This window comes from Haemaphysalis longicornis, unplaced genomic scaffold (genome assembly GCF_048455015.1).
Source record: "Haemaphysalis longicornis isolate Haplotype H1 unplaced genomic scaffold, Haemaphysalis longicornis Haplotype H1 scaffold_1, whole genome shotgun sequence".
NCBI classification, from domain to species: Eukaryota; Metazoa; Arthropoda; class Arachnida; order Ixodida; family Ixodidae; genus Haemaphysalis; species Haemaphysalis longicornis.
Genome location: NW_027526203.1, coordinates 400,691,877 through 400,715,880, shown reverse-complemented (window position 1 = coordinate 400,715,880; position 24,004 = coordinate 400,691,877). Strand labels below are relative to the sequence as shown.

General features: G+C 49.0%; 1 protein-coding gene across 1 annotated transcript in view; it reads right to left on the bottom strand.

Moving 5' to 3' along the window:
• The window catches only part of L (zinc finger protein Lobe), a 203,644-nt gene that overhangs the window by 96,802 nt on the left and 82,838 nt on the right, over positions 1-24,004 (bottom strand). The gene's annotated exons all lie outside the window — the stretch shown is intronic.

Genomic DNA, 24,004 nt, shown 5'->3' with positions numbered 1-24,004 from the left:
GAGTCACGCCCCGGGGATCGAAAAGAAGGTCCCCTTCTCCCCGTGTAGTCAGAGCGGCACTGGCTACCACCCTCAAGCTTCAGATACAGTTACAGTAAATATAAACACCCCAGAAAGTGAAGGAGAGCACATTCGCCCAGATAGCCGAATTGGTAAGGCATTCGAGATCAAATCGAAAAACGTGGGCTCGGGCCCCACTCTGGGCGCGTGTTTTTCTTTATTTCTTTCTTTCATACGTATATTTATAAAAAAAGTTAACTTCACTAACCGTTGTAAAAAAGAGCCTAATAAACCCCTATGCCTCCTTTGGCGTTGTAGACTGCCGACTATCTTTCTGTATATATATATATATATATATATATATATATATATATATATATAGACAGAAATAGGAGTTGGCAGTCAAGAAAACCTCGGAAAGCAAAGGGGAGGATGTGGTAGGTCATTGAAACAGATAAAGAATTTGGAAAGAAAGAAAGTGAAGAAAAAATGCCCGCCAGGTGGGATCCGAACCCACGACCTCCAGAATACCGGTCTGGTGCGATAACCACTACGCTACCGGCGGGGCGATGTTCCCCTCCACTTTCTGGGGTATTTATGTTTAGGTATTTTTGTTTCCTGTGCTTGGGGGTGGTAGCCAGCGCCACTCAGACTACTCGGGGCGAAGGGGACCTTCTTTTTAACCCCCGGGCCGTGACTCGAATGTCTACGACATGTCAAGAGTGGTTGACCAGCGTTGAACCCTCTTAAGCTTCCTATGGCACCAAGACTGCCAGAACAGAGGCCCTCGCTATGCATGTAGAGAATAAGAATGGGAAATGAGGGGCTCGTTGGAAATAAGACAGAAATGAGAGTTGGCAGTCAAGAAAACCTTGGAAAGCAAAGGGGAGGATGTGGTAGGTCATTGAAACAGATAAAGAATTTGGAAAGAAAGAAAGAAAGTGAAGAAAAAATGCCCGCCAGGTGGCATCCGAACCCACGACCTCCAGAATACCAGTCTGGTGCGATAACCACTACGCTACCGGCGGGGCGATTTTCCCCTCCACTTTCTGGGTATTTATGTTTAGGTATTTTTGTTTCCTGTGCTTGGGGGTGGTAGCCAGCGCCACTCAGACTACTCGGGGTGAAGGGGACCTTCTTTTTAACCCCCGGGCCGTGACTCGAGTGTCTACGACATGTCAAGAGTGGTCGACCAGCGTTGAACCCTCTCTCTCTCTCTCTCTCTCTCTCTCTCTCTCTCTCTATATATATATATATATATATATATATATATATATATATATATATATATATATATATATACACGATAGAGAAGTTAAATTGAAAAACATAACAATATTTCTTCTAATGTTTCGACCGGGGCCGGTCTTTTTCAAAGATACAATTAGTGCAGATCATGTGGGTTTAAATACATTGCAGTTGTGGGCGGGGAAGAAGATGGGGCTTCGCATGCTTCTGTGTCGCGTAGAGCCTACGTTTTGCTTGATACATCTTCTTGCCCAGCCCACAACTGAAATGTATTTAAACCCACATGATCTGCACTATTTGTATCTTTGAAAAAGACCGGCCCCAGATCGAAATGTTAGAATAAATATTGTTGTTTTTCAATTTGAATTCTGAACAACGTAAGACCGGTGGTCTGGTTCTGCTATTCGTTCAGCTGCAACATTAACGTGGAAGCTAAGATTCCTCTCATGATTATTGAAACAATTCGGTCGGAGGCCGACCTTTCTCAAGCCAAAATATAGGTCGCTGAAATGTCTCTGTATTTATAACACCGTGGTCCTAAGGAGGAAGAGGCAAGAGATATATACCCTCGACTCTCGAGAGATATATAGACTCGGGGAAAGAGAAATATAAAAGTGGAAGGAACAGATAAAGATAACAGACTGCAAAGTACTAATATTTACACACTAATACCTACAAGTACTAATATCTACGCACGTGTCCCTGTGTGTACATATTAATACTTTCAATCTCTTATCTTTATCTGTTCCTTCTTTTTTTAAGTTTCTCTTTCCTCAAGGGTATATATTCTGCCACAGAGAAATAAACTATGTTGTTGCTATGTCAGCGCCCTGTCCTGTCACTCTTTTGTCCCGTTTAAGCGCTGTTGTTCAAATGTTCTTTTGCAAGGGACGAAGAACGGGTAAACATTTAGCGATCGGTTTCATTGTCCCCCATCGCAAAGCTGACCTCACTAGCCAGAGTATCTGTATACATTAGGTGGGTAAATGGAGTGGGCGCAGGTTTGTCGTCTGTCGAGTCGAGTCGAGTGCATACATCACTGGTGCTGCATTGCAACTGCTGTTTCAGTACAGCTTTGTTCAAAGAAAACGTAATCAGAGGCCCTACTCTTGCACACCCCCTGGCTTTGCTTTGCAGGAAAGAGCGACGTTGCATTCGCTTGGCTAGCAAGTCTCTACTGGTGTCGGGCCGGCAAGACGCGGGCGGCCCTCGGGCAACCATCGTGCCTTCCCCCGCAGCCACTACGTCTTTCGGCGCTCTGGCTCTGATTAGCGCCGGTGGCCCGCGCCGGTTGCCGGGTTGTGCAGGTAGGAATGCCAGTCCCGACGGTATACGACAGGGACGGTCGTCTAGCTTGCCGACGCAGCGAGCTAGAGCCTGCTGGCTGGAAATTTCTCGGCGCGAGATTTTAATCCCTCGAGGATGCTGCAGCGGCACAAGTCACTCGTCGGCCTGGGGCAACACACGACGAAGGACGGCCGCGCCAGGGACAGAAAAAAAGTTGCGCGGGGGAATTAAAGGAGAAAGGAGGAGAAGTCATCCCGCGGGAGTGGCGTGGGCGAATATGAAGCGCGTGGAACGTAAATAACGCACCCTGATGAGGATATACGGTTTCACGGCGGAAGCGTAGCTTTCTGCGACGTTTATCCCCCGGCCAGGCTTCACCACCGTAGGGATGTTGGACAGTAACGATAGGGGAACTGAGGACAGGCCAAACGGCAACACATGCAGCTGGTGCAGTATTTTTGCTTCCAACCAGTCGTCACGCCTTCGGATCGCGTGTTGTGTGTGTGTGTGTGCGTGCGTGTGTGTGCGTGCGTGCGCGTGTGTGTGTGTGTGCGTGTGTGCGCGTGCATGCGTGTGTGTGTGCGTGTGTGCGTGTGTGTGCGTGCGTGCGTGCGTGTGTGTGTGTGTGTGTGTGTGTGTGTGTGTGTGTGTGTGTGTGTGTGTGTGTGTGTGTGTGTGTGTGTGTGTGTGTGTGTGTGTGTGTGTGTGTGTGTGTGTGTGTGTGTGTGTGTGTGTTGTCTATTTTTGGCAAAACAAGCAGGCACTCACTGCCGGAGATTTTAAAAAATCGCCCTTTGGTATTTAAGCATGCCGCCATTTAACGCACTGGTGTGACGTCTAGAGTGATGAGCGATTATATCGTAATTATTGCGATTTCAAGTGAGAGAAACGGAGGGAAATACCGCGACGTGATTACTGGCTGTACTCGAAAGGTATACTATAGCTTATGCGAACGTCGGTTTATTGACTCCAAGTGAATTGGAAGCGACGATCGAGTTGCTTCAATAACTGCTTCGTTGTAAGTTTGGAAGCGCACAGAAAACAAAACCGCATTTGAGAAGGCTGTTCAGGTCGCGAAGGAGTTGACAAGCAATTTGACGCGCGTGGTTCGCGTTATTAGACAAAAAAAGGGGGTGGTTCGACTGAGTTTATGCGTGGTTATGCTTCGAGACTCGGCCAAGTTTTCTGCGTGGTGCCGTCGTTAGCCCCCGGAAGAGTAATGAACACTCTTTCATTAAAGTATGTGCAATGTGTTGTTTTATTTTCAGTACCAGTCATTTGTTTCGAGATTGGACCAAAGTCGTCGCATCCGTTCTCGAGCAGCGGCTCTTCGGGAGTGACGCGCTTCTTCTGTAGCCCCATCTCTCGCTTCGTCGGAGACCAGGCTGTTGCGCCTTACAAGGGTTTCCTAACTTGCCGCTGAAAGTTCTCCATGACTGGCAGGCCGGGTCATTTTGTCCGCAGGCCTTCACATCTCTCCTAAAGGACTGCGTTAGGACGCGCTAGAACCGAACAGGCGGCAACCGGCTTCGTGGACTCGGCGTCTGTAGCGCGAGCTTTTGTGTGTGTCGCACTTGAGGCGCGAACGCATGTGAACTGGCAGAAAGAAGAGCACGCGAGAGAACACGCCACGAACGCTGGGCAGAGTGCTCTTGAAGGTCGAGCGGTGCCAGTGCGTGGGATGACGTCATCGCGCGGCGAGGTTTTCTTGCGCACGTTCGCCGGCCCAACGCCAGCTTAAACAGCATCGCTGTCAAGAAGAGAAGCTCAATAATTATTTCTGAACCCTACGAGTTCTTATCCAAATGAGCCAGCTCTTATATTAAAGGCAAGGAGGGCCATGTTGAGGTTGTACGTGCAGTTACTTTGACCATGGCGCCGTCATCAAGCCTTGGGTGGGCAGGGTAATATATACTCAGTCCCCAATCGATTTGCCTACGGTATAATTTGTCCTCAGCAAATTAGTCTATCTAGCCGGGTTTTTAAACACTCCTGTAAGAAATAAAACACAGTATATCCATCCTCCTATGGCTTGATTAGTAAACTTCAGGGCGCACAACCAGAGCCCGAGTGCATGTGTCAACCGCATGTTGTGCGCCCGACTTTCTCACGTCATCATGCTCTTTGGAATGTTCTTTGTTGCGAATGGTACCGTGGTTTCATATAGCTTGGCGGCCTCATGTTGTGAGAACCAGGACTATACTGCTCGCATAAGTACCTCAACGCAATGTGAGTCCTTCTCCTGTACGCGATACAAACGCAGCGAACGCGATGTTGTCTGTGGCTGTCTGCGTGCGTGGGTGGGTTTTATGTGGAAGCGTTTATCGTCTCAGCGGGATGCAGGTGGCATTCCTTCGTGGTGGGCGTCAAGGGCAGCTAGAAAGAAAAGGCGCAAAGTAGCGTCTCCTTACATGTTCGGATTGGGTCGTTGATCTTCTCAATTTCATTAGTTGTTTTTGTTTTGTTTTGTGCACTTGGTTATCAATTTCACTTATCCGCGCAACCAGTTCGGGAAATGATTGAGTCGAACAAGAACTGAGGCGTAATGAACTGAAGCCACCGGCTAAATCCGAACCCGAACCGAAACGGTATTTTTTTCGGCTCGACACCCTGTTCTTCCCACGTGCTACTTCGGAGAGATTTTTATACGAATACGCAGGTAAGCTGACGTCTTTGTAGGAAACGGAACAGCTAGGGTGACGTACGACAATACGAGAAATGATGCTCCTTTAGTAATGTGTTTGTGTCGCTGAGTGGCAGGATCCTGAGCGATCCTGGATGTCAACGCAGTGGGGAAAATATCGGAGAAGTAAAAGGTGATCTCACGACAATTCTGACGCATACAGTGGGAGGTGAAAGTGAGTAGTTTTGAACAGACGCCAATTAAAAAAATGAAGAAAAACGAACTCAGTCTACAAATCAATCAATCAATCAATCAATCAATCAATCAATCAATCAATCAATCAATCAATCAATCAATCAATCAATCAATCAATCAATCAATCGCTAAATAGTTTATTTACAGAAATAAATATTCAAGAGATCCGAAAGAAGTAAATTGAGTCTTGTGAGGGGCGTAGTGTATTTTACAACAGTGAATGACTAGGCAATCAGAAGATTTGCAATTTACATAGAAGTAAATTACTGAGATAAAGTGCTTGAGTACAACGCAGATTATGAACCCGGTGGCTAGGCATCACATATTATATACCTTTAGTAGAAGCAAAATAGAAGCCTAGACCAAATAATCTCAGATGCGGCTCAAGAATAATTGCGCGATAAAAGATCTTACAAGAATAAAAAAAAAAAAAAAAAAACAATTCGAGTGTTTTTTTTTTATCTTGAATCAAATGCTAGCATTCTCTGTCGGCATGCACCAAAACTAATATAAGCGGAACAATGAGGCCATTATAAGAGCTTTCGGTGCTAAGCTGGATTAAAAGGTTCCCTTGTCCGAGTGGTTACGCTTCAAGGAACTGTGAATGATCTCACCGACAATTAGTTTGCTAACGGAATATTTTTTCGGCCACCTTCCCGTCTCAGCATATTATCTGTACCACGCTGCTCACAGTCGGCACAGCGGCGAGGAGAGCGGTCTTCTTTTGCGGCGTAAGTAGCTCACTTGTGGCTCCTCCAGATACGCGATTTGTTGGACGCCGCCAGCAGCCTCACCCGTGCGACGTGGGGGCCCGCCGGTAAGCCAGCCCACGGCGAAGCCAAGAGGCGCAAATAAGGCGCCGGGCGGGCGTCCCTTTCAATCGTTAATGAGCGCTGACCGAGGAGAAGCGGGCTAATGCCGGCCGACGGACTTGCAGCCCCTCGCTGCCGCGCTGGCCGCTAAAACGGAAGTTTGTTCAACTTAAGAGCCCTATATCGCGACAACGCAGCAGCGCCTCCGGCCGCGTTACGTGCGGCCCCGAGCGCCACGGTCCAGATTCGATTTGGGAGCTCATTCCGGGCCCGGAGGCCGCCGTCCCTGGGGCCGCAGAGCCCCCGCAGCCGGCCGAAATAAACTTTGAGATGAGCGCTGCCCCGGGGGTTGCCGGCCGGCGGGGGGTCTCCCTCAAGATGGCGTACGTGCGCCTGCCGGCCCGGGGGCCGTCTGTCGGGCGCCGCCGCGCGGCTCCCCCGGGGCCCCGCGTCCCGAGGGGCTCCGCCGGGGCGCCGATGCGCGCACGCAGCCGGTGACGACCCGCCGGCACGCCATGTCCCGCACACGCCCAGGGAGCGTTCCGACGGCGCAGCAAAAGAGCGCCGACGGATGCGGCCGCCTATCTCGGCGGCGCTCGGCCTGCTGCTGGTTAGTGTCACGTCGCGGCGCGCTCGGAGCTGCTACACCCTTGATGCCGCGTCCGCGCGCGAGCTCCAGCTCAGCGGGGCCCTGAGCAATAGTGACCAGCGTTCGTAACGAGCAGGGTCACTGTGCACGGTGGAGCAGACTCCTCTTGTCACGGAGCGAGGCTCCCGGCCAGAAATGACAGGCGGCTTGGATGAGCCAACTGCGAAGCGCGTTGTGCACCACTGCGGGTGCGTGCTGCTCGGCAGGCATGCATCACTTGGTAGTCCTCGGAGTGCGCGCACAGGATTCAGAGCACAGGCACAGATTATTCGTGCTTTACCCTCCGAGTGCTTGCGCTTTAAGGGATTGATTGGTTCACTGATCGTTTGGCGCATTCTCCAGCATGCACCGAGTCTGTATAGCAACGCGCACTTCAGGAACACATACTTCTGCTTACGAGGCGTTCCCTAATACCCCAAAGCTTGTGTGGGATACTCTGTGGACATGGCGACTTTGCTATATAACAAAAGCAACATCTGGGTGTGAATAACTGGAGCTGCAGAACTAGCGTTTCGCTTTGAGGTCTTACGACGTCACCTGGTCCACCGAATTGACGTACACAAAGAGTACTTTTTTTCCAATGCCACAGGTTGACGACATCAGACATCAAAACGTGACGCTAGGCCTAACGCCATATCTTTAGGCATAACGTTAAATAAAGTTGGACTTGAGCCTCACGACGTGCGAAATATTGATTTTACGTCGAGCTTCGGGTGATGTTTGACGGCGTTAGAAGACAAAGAGTTACGTTAGGCCTAACGTTACGCCGTCGCCTACCCTTGTCGCCCCCTCGTTCAGCTGCGCATCGACCTCTCTGGGCAGGTCGGGCAAGCGAGTTATAAACCAAAAAATGCGAATGTCTCAGAAATGGGGTTTTACCAATGAGGCTTCTAAAATGACGCTTTATGAATGAGGGCTCATCCAGTGAACGAGTTCACGCGAAATTCGTTGAGGTTGCCACATAGTGTTTTTCGCAACAACATTTGTCCGTCAGTACACGCATATGTCGCGTTCCATCTTCAGCGTCATTACGTCGACACGTTCCCCACTAAGCAGGCGACTTTCACTCACGGGCTCCCGTCGCTCAAATTACTGGTGAGGGGACCGCCGTCGTTCCTTACTAAGAGGCAGCGGTGTGCCCGCCGGGGTGCTTTCATTATCAGCCCCTGTTGGGATCGGGCCTTGCGTTGGCTACCCGCATCTTGGTAGCAGAAATGGCATGGCTCTTGCGTGACAATTGACTCCGGTCGGACGACGAGGAGCCGGGGGAGAACTTACCACTGTTTAGGCTCAGGATGAGGCAAAAGGATACAAAGTTATGATTTGATTAATTTGATTACGGGGTTTAACACGCCGAAGCTACACCTGGGCTATGAGGCGCGCCGTACTGGAGGGCTCCGGATTAATTTTGAACCCCTGGGGATCTCTATCGCAGCTCCGAAATCTCGAACACACAGGCGTTTTATCCTTTCTCCTACATTGGAAAAGCGGCCGTCGCGGCCGGGGATAACGAAGTTGCAACAAGTGGTGTAGCAGGAAGGATTCCAACACGAGGTAGCTCAGTCCGACGCATAACAGTGCTCGAGCACTGCACAACACTCACGAACTACAATGCACAGACTCTCTCTTTTTTTATAGGCGGTACACCATGGCCCGTTCACGTAAGGCCAAGCATGTTTCAACAATCCCAACTGAGTTCAAGAAGAAAAAAAATGCATGGCCCGTAGCCGTGCGCCGCGATGTTCCGCCGCCGCCGAGAGAGAGAGAGAGAGAGAGAGAGAGAGAGAGAGAGAGAGAGAGAGAGAGAGAGAGAGAGAGAGAGAGAGAGAGAGAGAGAGAGAGAGAGAGAGAGAGAGAGAGAGAGAGAGAGAGAGAGAGAGAGAGAGAGAGAGAGAGAGAGAGAGAGAGAGAGAGAGAGAGAGAGAGAGAGAGAGAGAGAGAGAGAGAGAGAGAGAGAGAGCCGCCCTGGCAGCTCGTAAGCGCACTCCAACACGTCAGCCCATGCACGTCCGTAGAGGCCTGGGGGTCACTCATGGCATAACTGCTGCTGGAAGATCGCTCGGATTTTCCCCACCGCACAACGGGCAGGCGCTTGGCGCGTAATCGAAGAATTGGCGGCCCGTAATGGAGGCACGGTACAGCCGATTCGTATCAACCGGGACTCGCGGCGGATAGCCGGTGAGGAGCCGGAGGACTCTCTTCGCCACGGGAATACACGCGGAAACAAATACGGGATGGCATCGCGGATTTCCCGTGGATGATACGGGGTATATAATCAAAGCAACCTAGTATTCATCCACATAGTGGGGGACGGAAAACAGCGATCAAGATTTGGGGTACACTTGACAGTGTTAAATGTATGGTAAGATGCCACTTGGTTCAGGGCAAGGTAGTGTCAAACGTTAGTGTGGTGTTGCGTTTTATGCTTTGGCGTGATGCTTCTCTGCCGATGAAACTTCGTCGTTCGGAGCTCACTCTTTTATAGAGAAAATGCAACAATCAATCCTCCCAAGTAGAGCCATTTCCGCTTCCTCCCCCGCGGAAAACAATTCGTATCCTGTAGTGACAGGATATGCACGGCCGGACCCCACGATTTGCGTCTTGGTTCGTAGCTCTCCACCTTTTCGCAGCGTTTTGTTGTCTTCTATTGATCAGTGCGCAGAGCGGGGGCAGGTGACTGGAGTGGCAAGGGCAAGAGTCCTCTTCGACACCACAGTTTCCTTTAATTGCAACTATATATATTTTTTCCTTTCTAGATTTAGCGACTTAGCGCTTCCATTCGTCCGTCGATCATTCCTACAGAGCTTGCCTAGCCGCCAATTCATGTCCGAGGAAACAAATCGAAGACACAGAACTACAGAACTAGGTTAGGTTAGGTTAGGTTCAAAAGACCCAAAGACTCAAAAAGAGGAAAAAATCACCGACTTTTACGACACACCCTAATGCCAAATAGAGTGCGGCTCTTTAAGTGTTTTGATTTTGCGATATATTGAAGTAAAGAATTTGAGAGAGACATGCACGCGTGTGCAGTTACAGAGCACTCTGGGCCCATCTCTCAGCCGCAGCAGGCAGATTCTGCTCATGCAGCGATGCGTTTCCAATTATGGCATCGGCGGACGCGTTCACCGCATACCTTACCGTTAAATTCATCGGGGAATACGGCGCGCTACTCAGCAGCGCCTCTTAGCGCGTCGCCGCTGCGGAGCTCGTCTCGGCGGGCCCAGCGCCGTCCTCCTCACGCTCTCTCCGCTGCGCTACGCGTTCCTTTCATCCTCCCCTGTGCTCCGACGGCGACGTCTACGCCGCTCAACGCTTTGAAGGGACTCTGCAACACTTCCCATAAACCCCTTCACTCTTTCTTCCGCGTCTCTATAGGAGGAGGAGAGGAGGAATGCCTCCAATGATGAAGAGAAGTCGACCTGGCAGCCAGCTTGGCTTGCTACTTCATATGAACATGCGAGGGCTGAAAATGAGCGAAGGAAGCGAAGACACAAAAACAAACACAAGCACTAACAAACGCAAATTGTATAATTATCACCAGCACGGAGAGGCACTGCGTGATTTGCTCGTCGCAGCAGATACGCCTTCCGTTTCTTCTTTGCTCTTGGGGCTTTCTTTCTAAAGTAGCTACCGAATGCGTTGATTGGTGCAACTGAAAGAAAGCCGGCCAATAGCCGCTACGCCGCTGTAGTGACGTGATTCCAGCGGTCGAAGAACTCCAAGACCGAGAAAAAGGGAAAAATATATTGTGCAAGTTTCTATGTCATGTGATGGGCATAAAGCAGTAATTTTTGGCTGAGGTACTTTGCGGCCCCCTAATCTAAGTACTGGAGGTGTTCCTTTACTACGTTCTGCAAGCATTTAAGATTTAGAAAAAAAGTAAAAAAAAAAACTGTTGCAGGGTCCCTTTAAAAAAAGACAAAAACCAAACAAAAATCAAACGTCTCTTTGTCTAAATCCCGAAAATATAGCAAATGATGCCTTGAGTGAATTATTGAAATGGAGTGCAATCAAGTATATCAAGTCCTTGTATATAAATACGATAAAAACAAAATTTGTTCTATTTGCGCCACAACAAAAATGTATCGATCAAGTTATTACGTTATATCTTGAATTCGAGAACATACAGCTGTCCAAAGAAGTTAAAACGTTAAGGGTAATCTGTAATAAGCATTTAACCAGGGATCACCATATTAAGCGCACTGCTGGTTCTCTGGCTAGGACTTATGGTATCATTGGGCAAATTCCGAAAGGCATTACACCCCAAGATTCAGATTTTCATTTGTCGCACATTATTTTCCTCTCACACGAGTTATTGTAATTTTGTATGGAGAGTAATCTTGTATGCATTAAGAACAAATTTACACAGGTTAAGTGTACAGCAGAAAAGCGTCATTTGAAATATTGCTAACGTACGATATGACGCGCACACTTACGAAATATTGTGCGACCTTAATGTAGTTCCGATCCAGCAGTTAGATGAAACTAACCTTATCCTAAATTTGAAAAACTATTTTCAATATAACAATAAAACGTTTATACGCCTATGCAACCTAAATAAACCCACGTGTCGTATAACTTTAGGTAGAGAAACATATGATCACGGCCTTTCCCGAGTACGAACTATAGATTTTCAAAATTGTAGTATCGTGTACTCTGTTTACTAAATAGATTATACAGTAATGACCTAGATTTAAACAGTATCTACAGGAAAAAATCGAAATCACACATGATTACTGTGACTCGAGCTGCAGCTTGTGTAACTTGAATAATTTCGTTAGTGCAATTTTGTTTGGTTGATATTTGAAAATTATTATTGTGTAGTATGCTGGACGTATGTGCTTATAATTCTAGCTATGGTGTGCAAACGTCGTATCGATGCAGCACGTGTGCTACGTGTCTATTGCAATGCTACTGTGTTTCCTAATATTATATTTCTTATCACTATTGTGGTAGCTATAGTTCGGATAACATAGTATCCATACAGTAGTGTATGCTACATGTCTGTTGTAACACTACTGTGTTTCGTTTATGCACGAAAGACATTCAGAAATCTGTATAACATATGCATGTACTGTGAAACACTGTAACCGTGGCTAAACAAGGGGCAAGGACATCGTCAAGCTGCTGTACTTCAGCTTTTTGTTCTTGTCCCAGCACTGTTTTATGAAAAAAGAGCTGAATAAAAAACTTAATTTATTGATCAATCGATCGATCAATTTATTTATTTATTTATTTATTTATTGATTGCTTGCTTGCTTGCTTGATTGATTGATTGATTGATTGATTGATTGATTGATTGATTGACTGATTGATTGATTGATTGATTGATTGATTGATTGAGTGATTGATTGATTGATTGATTGATTGATTGATTGATTGATTGATTGATTGATTGATTGATTGATTGATTGATTGATTGATTGATTGATTGTTGAAACGCTCGGCTTTCTCGAGGGATTCGTTCGCTGTCGATGGGGTTTTAGGGGATAACAGAGTTTTGCTGACGGGACAATCGCCATCATCCTAATTGCTTCGACCGGTTCAGAATGGCGCAATCGGGCAGACGTCGGCTTCATAACGCGAGGGACCCAGGTTCGATTCCTACCACGGGAAGAGTTTCTTTTTCTTCAAGCGCTTTATGTGCCTTCACTTATCATCATCGTTTCGTGGAAAAGAGCGAACGGGTACACAGGGGTCAGTGTAGTCCCTTCACCCGCCGCGGTGGCTCAGTGGCTAAGGCGTTGCGCTGCTGAGCACGAGGTCGCGGGTTGGATTCCCGGTCACGGCGGCCGCTTTTCTGATGGAGGGGAAAAGCAAAAACGCCAGTGTGTACGAGAATTCGGGGCACGTTAAAGATCACCAGGTGGTCGAAATTAATCCGGAGCCCTCGACTACGGCGCGCCTCATCGCCTGCGTTGCGTCGGCGCGTTAAACCCTACAATCAATCAATCAAAGTAGTCCCTTCAGTACTTCTTGTAGGTTGCCGTGCACGATAAAATGTCTCATTCCAGGCGACTTCACTGTATACTTCCGTTCCCTTATATGGGCTTACTGCACGCTGCTTTCCATACCACACGCGCTCTTGCCTACGGGGACAGCTGTAAATCACGCTGGAATTAGAGGTCGTCACACTACTGATGAAAACTTCTTGATGAGTGCAGGCCCGTCAGAATCCCATAAAACGCTGAAGGGGCGCAGCGAACACTCTTATGGCCGCCCATGCAGAGGCATCCTACCGCGTTGACCTTCCGGATTACCTTTTCGCACGCATTCTCTCATAACCGTTTCTCCTTGTACATGACGCGACGTTATAAAAACACCCATGAACAAAAGGTATTCATCCCAAGTATTTCGGGACGTCACTTTAGTTTCAAGACTGAGTGCTCTAAAGTGCTTGATTGCACTCCAATTTTTAGACGCGACGCATCTCTTTAACTCGCATTGTCGCGCGTTGTCGCGGCGTAGTCCGCATCCCTCCCCCATTCTCCTCGCCGCGGCAGCTGCGCGCTCCGCCGCTCTCACCGCAGCGCCATCTGTGCGTCAGCGCGGTCAGCGCGCAGCTTGCGCTCGGCTGCGCTCGCTCCCGTCGCCGTGCCAGCTGTGCGTTAGCGCGCAGCTTGCGCTCGGTTAAAAATTTACACCATCTTCCCGCGAGGGGAACCATGGGGTAGATGCGACGCATCGGGGGTGAACATGCTGCGTAAATAGGATACACAACAACAGCAATCCACACGCTGACATAGCTAACATAACGGAAACGCAACGGCAACCACCGATGCGTCGCATCTACCCCATGGTTCCCCTCGCGGGAAGATGGTGTAAATTTTTCTTGCAAGTTAGCAATGAAGGTGAAGCGTCGATTATGCGTTCAATATCACGTTTTAGATACGTTTCTTCTAGACCCCAGATAGATGATAGCCGTCGGGCGTAACTCTGTGGCCAGAAACTTTTACTAATGTCTGCAGAGGAGTCCTAAATCTTTATACAAAGTTCTAAGATGGTATTTGATGTAAAAACTCACTGCAGGCAATATACCCGCTTTATTAGATGTCTCCACTAGGCTCGTGATAAGAGCACCACTGACAACGAAACTGCTGGTTAATCGTTTTGAAAAGCTTAATGACTGCGTGACCGGGAGCGTTAATTAAATGAAAGATGTTTTCGGACGATTTTTAGTTTCCAGGTCCCGGGACTGATAGACTTGATGCCGACATAAATTATCGTGGTACTCCCGATATTAGGCTGTAATCGAATATTCTAAAATAGTGAATAAGAAGTTACCAAACTGAATATCAACGGAGTAAAAAAAAATATTCGATGCGTATTTGAAATTTGGAATAATCGCGCACTGAAGTGCATCAGCGAAAAACCAAAACATGCCCGCAAAATGAGCTAAAATGCAATGTGTTCTTTACATCTTAAAGTGTGTATATTAAAGAAGAATAAAATAGTGGCAACCTATTTTAAGAGCGTTCGGGTATGCAATAATGTTGCACGCTATTAGCATGTTCAACGAAGCAGTGTACTAACCTGTAAGACCCCTTTGAGTAAGGCCGACGGCTTCACTCAACTAAAACAGCTGAACTAAAACAGGAACACGTTCAATCAATCGGTCCCGACAAAAGGCTAAGTTAGGTGAAAACAAACTTTGAGCCACGGTAGGGTGGAAAAGGCGTTCGCTGCAAGGCACGAGGTGTACAGAACCTTATATAAAACTAATTCTTTTTTTTTTTTTCAATGCTGGAGGTTTTCCCCGAGCATGATTGTGTTACCAGAGCCCTTCAATTGACTCTAGTGTTACCAAGGCGCACTATAACTGGATAATTTTTTTCATCAGAAACTATGATGACAGAAACAACTAGTACTGGAGGCACTTAAATTATTTACCTGCTTGAAATACGAAAGCGTCATCAATATGGTTATTAGGCGAGTGGGTCGTGAGCCTCTGACGGCTGATGTCATTGCCATTAGCAAATCCTCTTTAGTGGGTACGTGAAAGCCATTGGGAAGCACGTACTAAGAAGCTACACGAACCAGCTGCATTATGGTATCTTGGTATCTTCTCGAAACCAGCACGACACACACGCGGCGTACCAGTAAAGTATTGGCGGGGGGGGGGGGGGGGGGGGGGGGCGGTGCACAATACTTTCGCTTTAAAATCCAGTAAGCAGTCTCAAGTGTACCCCCAAAGCTTCCCATGCTTGTCCCCGCGTCTCGCTGGGTTCGATTCCCGTTCATGCCGCTGATAGCAACAGCTGTCAGCGTCACTGGCCAATCCCATTGAATGGGCATGTGATTAGCCCGAACACAATCGGAACTCCATACTAGAAGCTACCGAATCAGCAGTATGGGAGCTTCATGGAACCAGCACGACGCACCCTCGATGTAGATGTAAAATATCGCCAGGTGAAACCGTAATATTTTCGCATTGAAAGCACGTAAGCAGACTTGATTGTACCTCGAAAGCCGTGTTTCTTGTCCCGGGTTAGCTTGCTTTCCTGTCACTGCACGTCCCTGGATTCGATTCTCGTCCCTACCACTGTTCTTTCTTGGCGAGTTAAGGGCACGTGGAATTTCGAGGACACTCACTGCTCACAACGCCGGGTTCATTCCTTGATGGGACACATATTGCTTTCGCATGAACGAATATGCAAGACTAAGGGGAAGTGAAAAGGGAAAAAAGAAGATCGTGCACAGTTTTCATTTTTAGAAAGAGCGCAGAAAATAAAGTCACTTAGTGTCAGGGGCAATAATTTAGTAAGTAACATAGGCTCGAAAGCAAAACACGCCGAGATGGTAGAAGTGAGACGAGCAGGATGGGTATTCTTCAAAATAATTCTCATTCGCTACAAAATTTACTCTCCTGTCATCAAAGGCGCCATTCCGCGCGGCGGTGCCCCTTCGAGCACAAGCATAATTTTTTTTTTCGCTCAGGCATATAGTGAAGATGTGCAGTGTCCTGTGCGGGGTCCCGCGTGCATGTGTATGGAAAAGTGGCGGTGGGCAGAGGCGCAGCAAGACTCGGTTCATCTTGCGGTCCCCGTTACCCGGGGCCGTGGGTGCGCAGCCGAAGTGGCTCCCCTAGATTGTCACGTGGCGGTGCTGTATGCGGAGGGTGCGAGCGAGCCGGTCGAATATGCGCTGTCCCGGAATAAGCGGCCGGGTGCCCTCCCTCCCGTGGCGGGACGTGGTCCCTCCAACGCTGGAGGGTGCGCGAACCCCGAATCTTGTGGGAATCGGTGGTCGTGTAACCCATAATACGCTTAATTGAATGAGCGCGGGCGCACGTGATTGGGCGGGCTGCGTCAGCGCTTGATTGAGCGAGCACACGCCCAGCCCGGCAGCCGAAACAATGCGGCGCTGGGGCGGCGGGGTCCGTGCGCGGGACAAAGCGCCCGGTGCGGAGGAGCATGTCAAGCCGGTCACGCTATTAGGCGCACCGGCCGAGATTCCGAGCGGGGCCGCCCTGTCGTCAGCCGCGTGAGAACGCTAATCCGTCAGCCCTGAGTTTCGCCGCCGCCGACCGCGGCTTTTCTCTGCAAATGGGCCGCTATTACTCGGCCATCCCGTGGCGCGCGTGCGGGAGGCGACAACAACGCGCCGATCCTCGGGGAGACCCCTTTGAGGGCCCAAGGAGGCCGCTTTGTCGCGCACGTGTAGCGACCCCTCTCCTCGTACCTCCGCACGTGCTTGCCCAGGGACGCCGCCCCGCCCTGCAGGCTCCAAGGAGACAGCTGACCTCCTCCAGAAAGAATCACGCTTGACGGGCCCCGGGCTCGGGGGTCGGCGACTCACTTTTTTTCTCACAGAAAGCGTGGAATCCGAGCAGGGCGGTCGGACTCGGAAAGGAGACGAGGCATCCTGAATCAACACTGGAAACATCACGAATACCGAGCGCCAACACTCAAGCCCCTGAAATGGGCAAGTCTGGTTGGCCAGCAAATCCGCTTGCTTTTCTCAAATGTCTCCGTCGGTGCGCAAAGAGCAAAAAAAAAAAAAAAAATCATGTCCCACAGCTTTTTTCAACGAGGAATTATACGCATTAAAGATATGATTTACCTCCTCCGCAGTATTATTCCCTCGTAATAAAAAAAAATGGCACGGCACACTTATTTCAATAAATAAACCAAGACGTTAGTAACTTCTGCTAGCACGAGCCGAACGCCTTCGCGCAAAAAGGGGGTTCAAAGGTGAAATTGGCATCTAATAGTTTTTGGGCCATTTTAGCAAGACGGGACAATACCCCAACCGCAGCCGCCGGTTTCGCGGGCATAACTGCGTACTCTAAACACATGGAGCTGAATGAACTTTTAGCCATGCCTACGCGGCTACGGTCGGGACCGCGTTGCACAGCCTATAGCCATTAAAGAATCCGCTAAGGGCTGATATTGTTTCACATTACCCTTGAGCCCACCACCAATCTCGGTGCGTTACAAGAGATTCAAGGCGGCACTCGGAGGAAATTTAGCAGTTGCTTGTACTTCTTCGCCGCGTTACCTCACAACCGCACAAAAATACTATAGACAGCCGACTTATCTTAAAAAGCGCGACAGACGTACAAGATATTTAGCGCACCCCCCGCATAGGCGGTAATCGACGTTAAGCGAAGCAATGGCGAGTGCGCCGAGGAATACGCAACGTAACGCGAAACGTTTAGCTTCTCAATCTGCTTGGTGAACAAGGGATCAATCGCACCACCAGTTCTTGGCGTGGGAAGGGATGAGTTGGAAGGGTGACAACTGATAATACTGACGTCGTAGGCGTCGTTCATAAAGGCCAGTAAGCACCGGCTTGCCGGTTTCCGAAGTTAAAGTGCAATCACAGGCCCGGAGGCCAGTACCCGCAAAGAAATCCGCCAATCTGGTGGTGCTGTAAGAAACCAAAGGACGCGTCTCAGCAACACCTCAGCAGCAGTAGGTGTAGCTGCGCCCGGAAAGTCCGGAGGAGAGGCAAAAAAAAAAAAAAAAAGAGCTTCGCTTTAAAGATGACTAACGCTCCTTTTCTTTTAAATGCGAAGTACCCGCCGCGGTGGCTCAGTGGCTAAGGCGTTGCGCTGCTGAGCACGAGGTCGCGGGTTCGATTCCCGGCCGCGGCGGCAGCTTTTCTGATGGAAGCCAGAAGCGAAACGCCCGTGTGTTCGAGATTTCGGCGCACGTTAAAGATCCCCAGATGGTCAAAATTAATCCAGAGCCCCCCACTACGGCGCGCCTCACCGCCTGCGTTGCGTTGGCGCGTTAAACCCTACAATCAATCAATCTTTTAAATGGGAAGTAGCGTAGTATTTATGAGCCAACTTATCCTGTTTAGGCGTCGCTCTGGGGTCAGTTGGCTCCTTTGTAAGCAATATGCACGCATCATTAGCCGACACAATGACGTTCCGCCCCACACGCCATCTACCAGGCAGCCATAACCAGGGTGACATCATGCGGTGTGACATCATGCGGTGTGCGTAGTTGAGCCGCATATAACGATAATTAAAATTTCCGAGACCTGTAAAATCCCGCACAAGGTGTACGTTGTGCACGTGTTCGTGTGTGCTAACTAGTTTGCCTGTGAGTGCATGAATATTCTGCAGTAAACCCGTGATCAGGGCATATAAATTTCAACGCTTAGTGGCATTACACCTCGCACAACCTCCTGGCAGTTTCCTTTTTTTCTGTTGCCGGATATACACTTTTTGTACGTCCCTGGCATTTGTGATGGAGTATACAAGCAGTTATAAATTTTCCTTTAGAGCATCGTTCGGTCCGCTGAAACATTGAGAGGCATATCTGACATTATTTTAAAAAAAAATAGGGTTGTTTAGCCAAGAACGCCACTCGTCTGGCCACTGTAATGATGCACGGAAAACAGAGCTCCACGAGCTCACGAGGAGAGGATCAATCTTCAAGGAAGAAGAAGACAGCAGCGTCAGTTTGGGATGCTATACTATCGTTCGGGGCATCCGAAACGGGGTTCTGCCGCCGGGATGTATGCTCTGCCCTCCTGCGCTACATTGAAAATTCAAAACGATTCTCTTTATGATTGCGATTGGTCACCCTCGCTTTGATTTTTCAGGATTTTTTTTCCTCAAAACTTTTTCCAACCGGTCTAAATTATCTTTCCTAAGCGACTCGTGGTTAGATAAGAATTCCATTCATTTTAACCATCCTCTGTTGATTGGCCGATCCCCTGATTGGGTATGTGCCATACCTAAAGGCGCAACAACAACAACAACAACAACAATAAGGACCGCAGGCAAACGGTCCTGGGCCCGGGGAAGGAGACTCCGAAGATGCACGGCGCCGCCAAGCATCACAGAGCGCCACCGACCAGGAGGCCTTGACGTCCAGGTGGACCGAGCATCACCCGCAGTAGTTGTGCGCGGAAGAAACGCAGAATGTCCAAGGAAGATGCCCAGTGGAGCCACGATTGGCGAACGGAGGCTGAATTGTCGGCGGCGGAGCATCCCAACGCCAGCATCGTGGAGGCTCACGAAGGCGGTCTTAGCTCTCGTGAACAAGAGGAGCCAGTGCCGCCAGGAACACTGTTGGATGAAGTCACCGACTGCGAGGGGGGGAGTATCCGAGGCGCGCCCCTCGAGCGAGGAGCCACAGGAAGCCGACGACCTCGGAACTGCTAGCGAGCCACCTCTCCGGCAAGTGGCCGTCGCCTCATCGTCAGCACGTTCGCTTCCCGCTGTCGACTCGGAACGCGAGGGCATCTGTGATCTCTCGGCTCGCGGTGTTGCCAACAGGTTGGTACTGCGAAACCCCAACAGGGAGTATTCTGTTATGTTCTTAGCACTGGTCGCAAGGTTCGCGTGGGAGCGCCTCAATATGTGGGCACGCAAGGACGAAGTGCCCGAGGCGCGGCATCTGTTGGGTATGCTGGCTACCGAGTTAAAAGAGGCGCGAACAAGATCCAGCAGCCGCGAGAGTGAAGACGGGGTGCAGGAAGAGGAGGATCTGGACTGGCGTACACGCCTAGTGGGCGCGGAGGACGCTTAGAGCGGGGACCAGTGCGCTGCTATGGCCTAAGGTGGCAAGCTACATCGTTATAGCTATAGCCTGCGTAGTAGGGTCAGCAGTACTGGTACCGCCAACTTCGGCTCGTCAAGCCAATAGCTGAACACGAGGAATCTGCTGTTGATGGCTGCGTTGACAAGGCGGACCTCATCGCTCAGCATGTCGAACCGTTGACATATGACGGAAGGAATTTGAAAGCCGAAAGAAAACGGAAATTGAAGAATACTGAGGTGCACAAATAAATTCCATTTACAAAGATGTATTAAGCAATGTTTTCAGTGTGATTTATTACGAACAGAACTTTCCTAGGAATAATGTTACTATATATTTTTTTTTCAATCCAAAGAGGCATGTGCTCCCATAATAAATTTGTTCATTTGTAGGCTTCACATATCTGTGCATGTGAAATGTGGGGTTTCATGAACAAAAAAAAAAAAAACCGAGACTTTGCCTACGTGGCGTAAGAAAGACTTATGGAGGACCTATCTTTCGATTTTTTTTTGTTTTTACTATCGTTATACCTGGGTAGTCGAACGCGATTAATTTAAATGCAGAATGTTGGGGCCACTATGCTGAATATATAGGCGTACAACGCTTCATAAAGCTGGGCATGTTAAAAGTGCCTTTAATGGCACCCTCAAACGAGCGCCCGTTTCTTGTCTCTAACCAATGATTCCCGCATGGCTGCAGAAAGCAACTGTGGCTCTCGCTGTAATTCACCCAATTTAAAATGTGCCACAGCAAAGCATGTGGTAACACATTTCTTTATCATTATGCAAAATTTTCTTCGGCTGGTTAAGTTTGAAGTTCCCGTAAATGACAGTGAATACAGCATAATTTTTCTACGCTTTCAAGCCCTGACAGCCTTAGAATACCGCACTCTGAGGGAACGGTGCGGTTTCCACAAAGACGCGTATTTCTCGTCCGAATGCCCCTATTCATAAGGACTTTGCTCATGTGTGGCGCTTTACAAAATTTGGGGCGTTAGAAATACCATTTGTAGAAGCTATTTGAATTTGACAATTGCCTTATTGTGAGCGTGCTCCAACTGAGCAGAGGTAAGGAAGAGGGACACAGCAATCAACTAGCGCGATAATCACGCCATAAAAACTAATTCAAGTGAGAGACATAAAAAATCACAAAATTTACAGTAATTAAGTAACTCAACTAATGTACGCTGCGCATCGCTTGAGGGATCTCTTCTAATTTCGCTTTGTAAAGGGATTGGCTTTGTAAAATAAAGTAGAAGCAACACACTTGTACCAGTTGCCAGAGATTATATGGAGACTACACCTTAGTTAATATGTAAAACGAAAAACGTCCGAGGACCAACAGGATTTGTACAAGCAGCCCCTGCCGTTTTAATGACAATGGAGCTTTGGCTGAGTGGGCTCAGGCTTACGGAGACGCAGTCAAGCCCAGGCGGCACTGCGGACAGACAACCAGGCATGGCAGAAACCAGCGCAATCCTGACACTATAAAGAAAAAGGAGGGGGGCACGTTTTTTTTTTTCTTTTTGATATCTCGAGAAATGAAAGCAAGGGCGAAGTGAAATTGTTCCCAAATCCCTCGACATACCCCCAAGGATTTACAAACAATGTGTTTTCCACATTTTGCCGAGCGGCCATTTTCTTCGAGACCTGCAATCCTCCTCCTCCTCCCCCCGCGCGACCGATCAGTCCTGGAGCCGTCCCCACGAAAGCCTCCTCATTTGTTCGCGAGCAGCGGCTGTCCGTCTGCCGCTCGCCTCCCTCCGGCCTTCTCTAGCTCCCTTGGAAAGCAGACACAAAGCGTGCATTCGTCTCCCTGCGCCATTTCTTTCCCTCTCCGCGCGCTGTTACTGGCATCTGTACGAGAGCTACGCGGCTGTGCCAACAATGATATCATAGCGCCTCCCGCAACATTCTCTGTGAAGTGTGACTGCTCACGCGCACATGATGCATACGTAACCGTTAATATACCTGTTGCTGGCTTTAACTGATATTAAACTAGTTGTGAAAACGAAGGCACGCACTGTGATCAGACTTTACCTGCAGATCTATACGAAGTGCTTCAAAGAACGCAGCGGGCAGCACCAACTGATTACGCCTCACCTGCACACGCTTCATCATAGAATTATTCGGCTGCGTACAGGGGCGCAATTCAAGCGAAATCGTCGCTATGGGAAGAAAAAGTAAACAATGAAAGGAAAAGCTGTCCGTAGTATTGTTCACCGCTCATACAGTGCACCCGATGGAACTATCTTCAGGCAAGAATGGCAATAATTCTGCGCTTATGTAAGGTAGTGAATAAAAACAAGGGTTCTTTTCCAGCTCGAGACTGGTAGAGGAAGAAGACAGTGGGAACGCTACTGGTAAAACGAGGTGGCAACACTACTGACCGCGTCATATATCCTCCCCGCTTGCAACGTGCGCATCTTCGTTGTGTTGCTGGTTTACTTAATGATAGAATGGCGATTGGCATGACCAGCCAGACTGTCATTTCATTGCTTCTGGTGCGCTCTGTGTACACGCTCAGAAAACAATCTTTCTCGTTATGTTATCCGTGGAAATCGTACTTGGAACAAGCTTAGCGCGCATGCATAGTTAGGGCATCCATTTTGACCTTTACTGCGTCTGTTACGTTCGGCCGCACGTTATAAATCCATGCGCGCAGGGATTTATACAACAGCCCCCAACACCCCCCAGGAGAATTCAGACACTCCCCCAAAAAGATTCCACAACCACGAGCACCCCGACCAGGGATTTATACACCCTCCCAACATCCCCCCAACACCCCCCGGAAGGAAGAATTTCAACACTCCCCCCACCCCCCCCCCCCACCCCCCCAAAAAAATCGAAATTCCGGATAAACCCTTGCCTGCGCGTATCTTGAAATGAAAGTACGTGCGTGTCAGGTTCTTTTGCGTTGTGTAGAGACGTTCCTGGCGATTCTTAAAAAAACGGGGGCATAGACAACGCAAGCCGAAGTTTTTCGTCTCGAAGCGGTAGCGCCATGGACACCACGTGTCAGCTCGTATCCAAGTTCCAATTTCCACGCTCGTTAACGTAACGTTGGCCTACGAGTCCCCACGAATCGCGTGGAACGCGAAAAGGGAGCAAATGTGGTGTACTTGGCTGGTTAAAATCTGTTCTCCCGCAGCTGGAAGTAGCGAGGCGATGGATCATGTGCGAGCTCGGCCGGCCGACCACAACCGCGGCCTGTCCCCGTCGGCGAAGCCCCACTTTGTAAGACAAAAAAAAGCACGAAGATGACCGACAGATGAGCGCGATCCCGGAAAAGAAGCTTGGCTCTGGAGGAAGCCGCACCCTGCGCGCTCTAATTAGTCCCCATGGTTCTCCACACGACTCAACTACATGTCACGTGCATGACACCCTCAAAGCGATATCGTTTTGTTTGTTTCAGACGTATTGAGAGCGCACACTGTGCCACCCCGGTTTCTTTTCCCACCCGGCGCTTAATGACCGTGACATTCATATCGAAAAGGAGGAGGACTCTGAAGAGGTCGCGGCGTCGTATTTCTAAAGGGCCAAACACATGTGCGGAGGGCGACGCGTTTCCGCATGCGTTTTCCCTCTCTGGTAAACGGTCCGGCAGCGGTCAGGAACACGTGTGTAGGCAGCAGGACCGGTCTTGGAGGGGGAAGAAACGCGTGCGCAACGCGCTGCTCTCCGTACGTGTGTCCGGACCCTAAGTCTTAACACCTCTATTTCCTATTTCATAACACACCTTATCATTTCAGAAAATGCCGTTAGGTGTCCCCCAAAGACGTCTTTTTGGGCCTTGCGTCTTGGTCTCGCTTGTGCTGTTGCAAAATATCAAAAATGTTCCCGAGTAACGATGTGTACAACTTTAAGTGTGCCGTCGTCATATTCTTGCAATCATCGACGCAAGAATTCAAAATACTGCACAGACGATTTTGAACCGAAACTTATACCTTGCATCCGTTTCGCAATTATTTGCAGTGACAGCGTGAGGAGCTGCCCTTTTTTTGTTCGGGGAGTTTTAATACGGCCAAATAAGTACCGCATGGAAATGTCACGCCGCAAGTATAAGCGTTAAGCTCACATCGTTTAAGCCAACAGATTGCAGCAGCGACAAAAAAATCAAATATATGTGC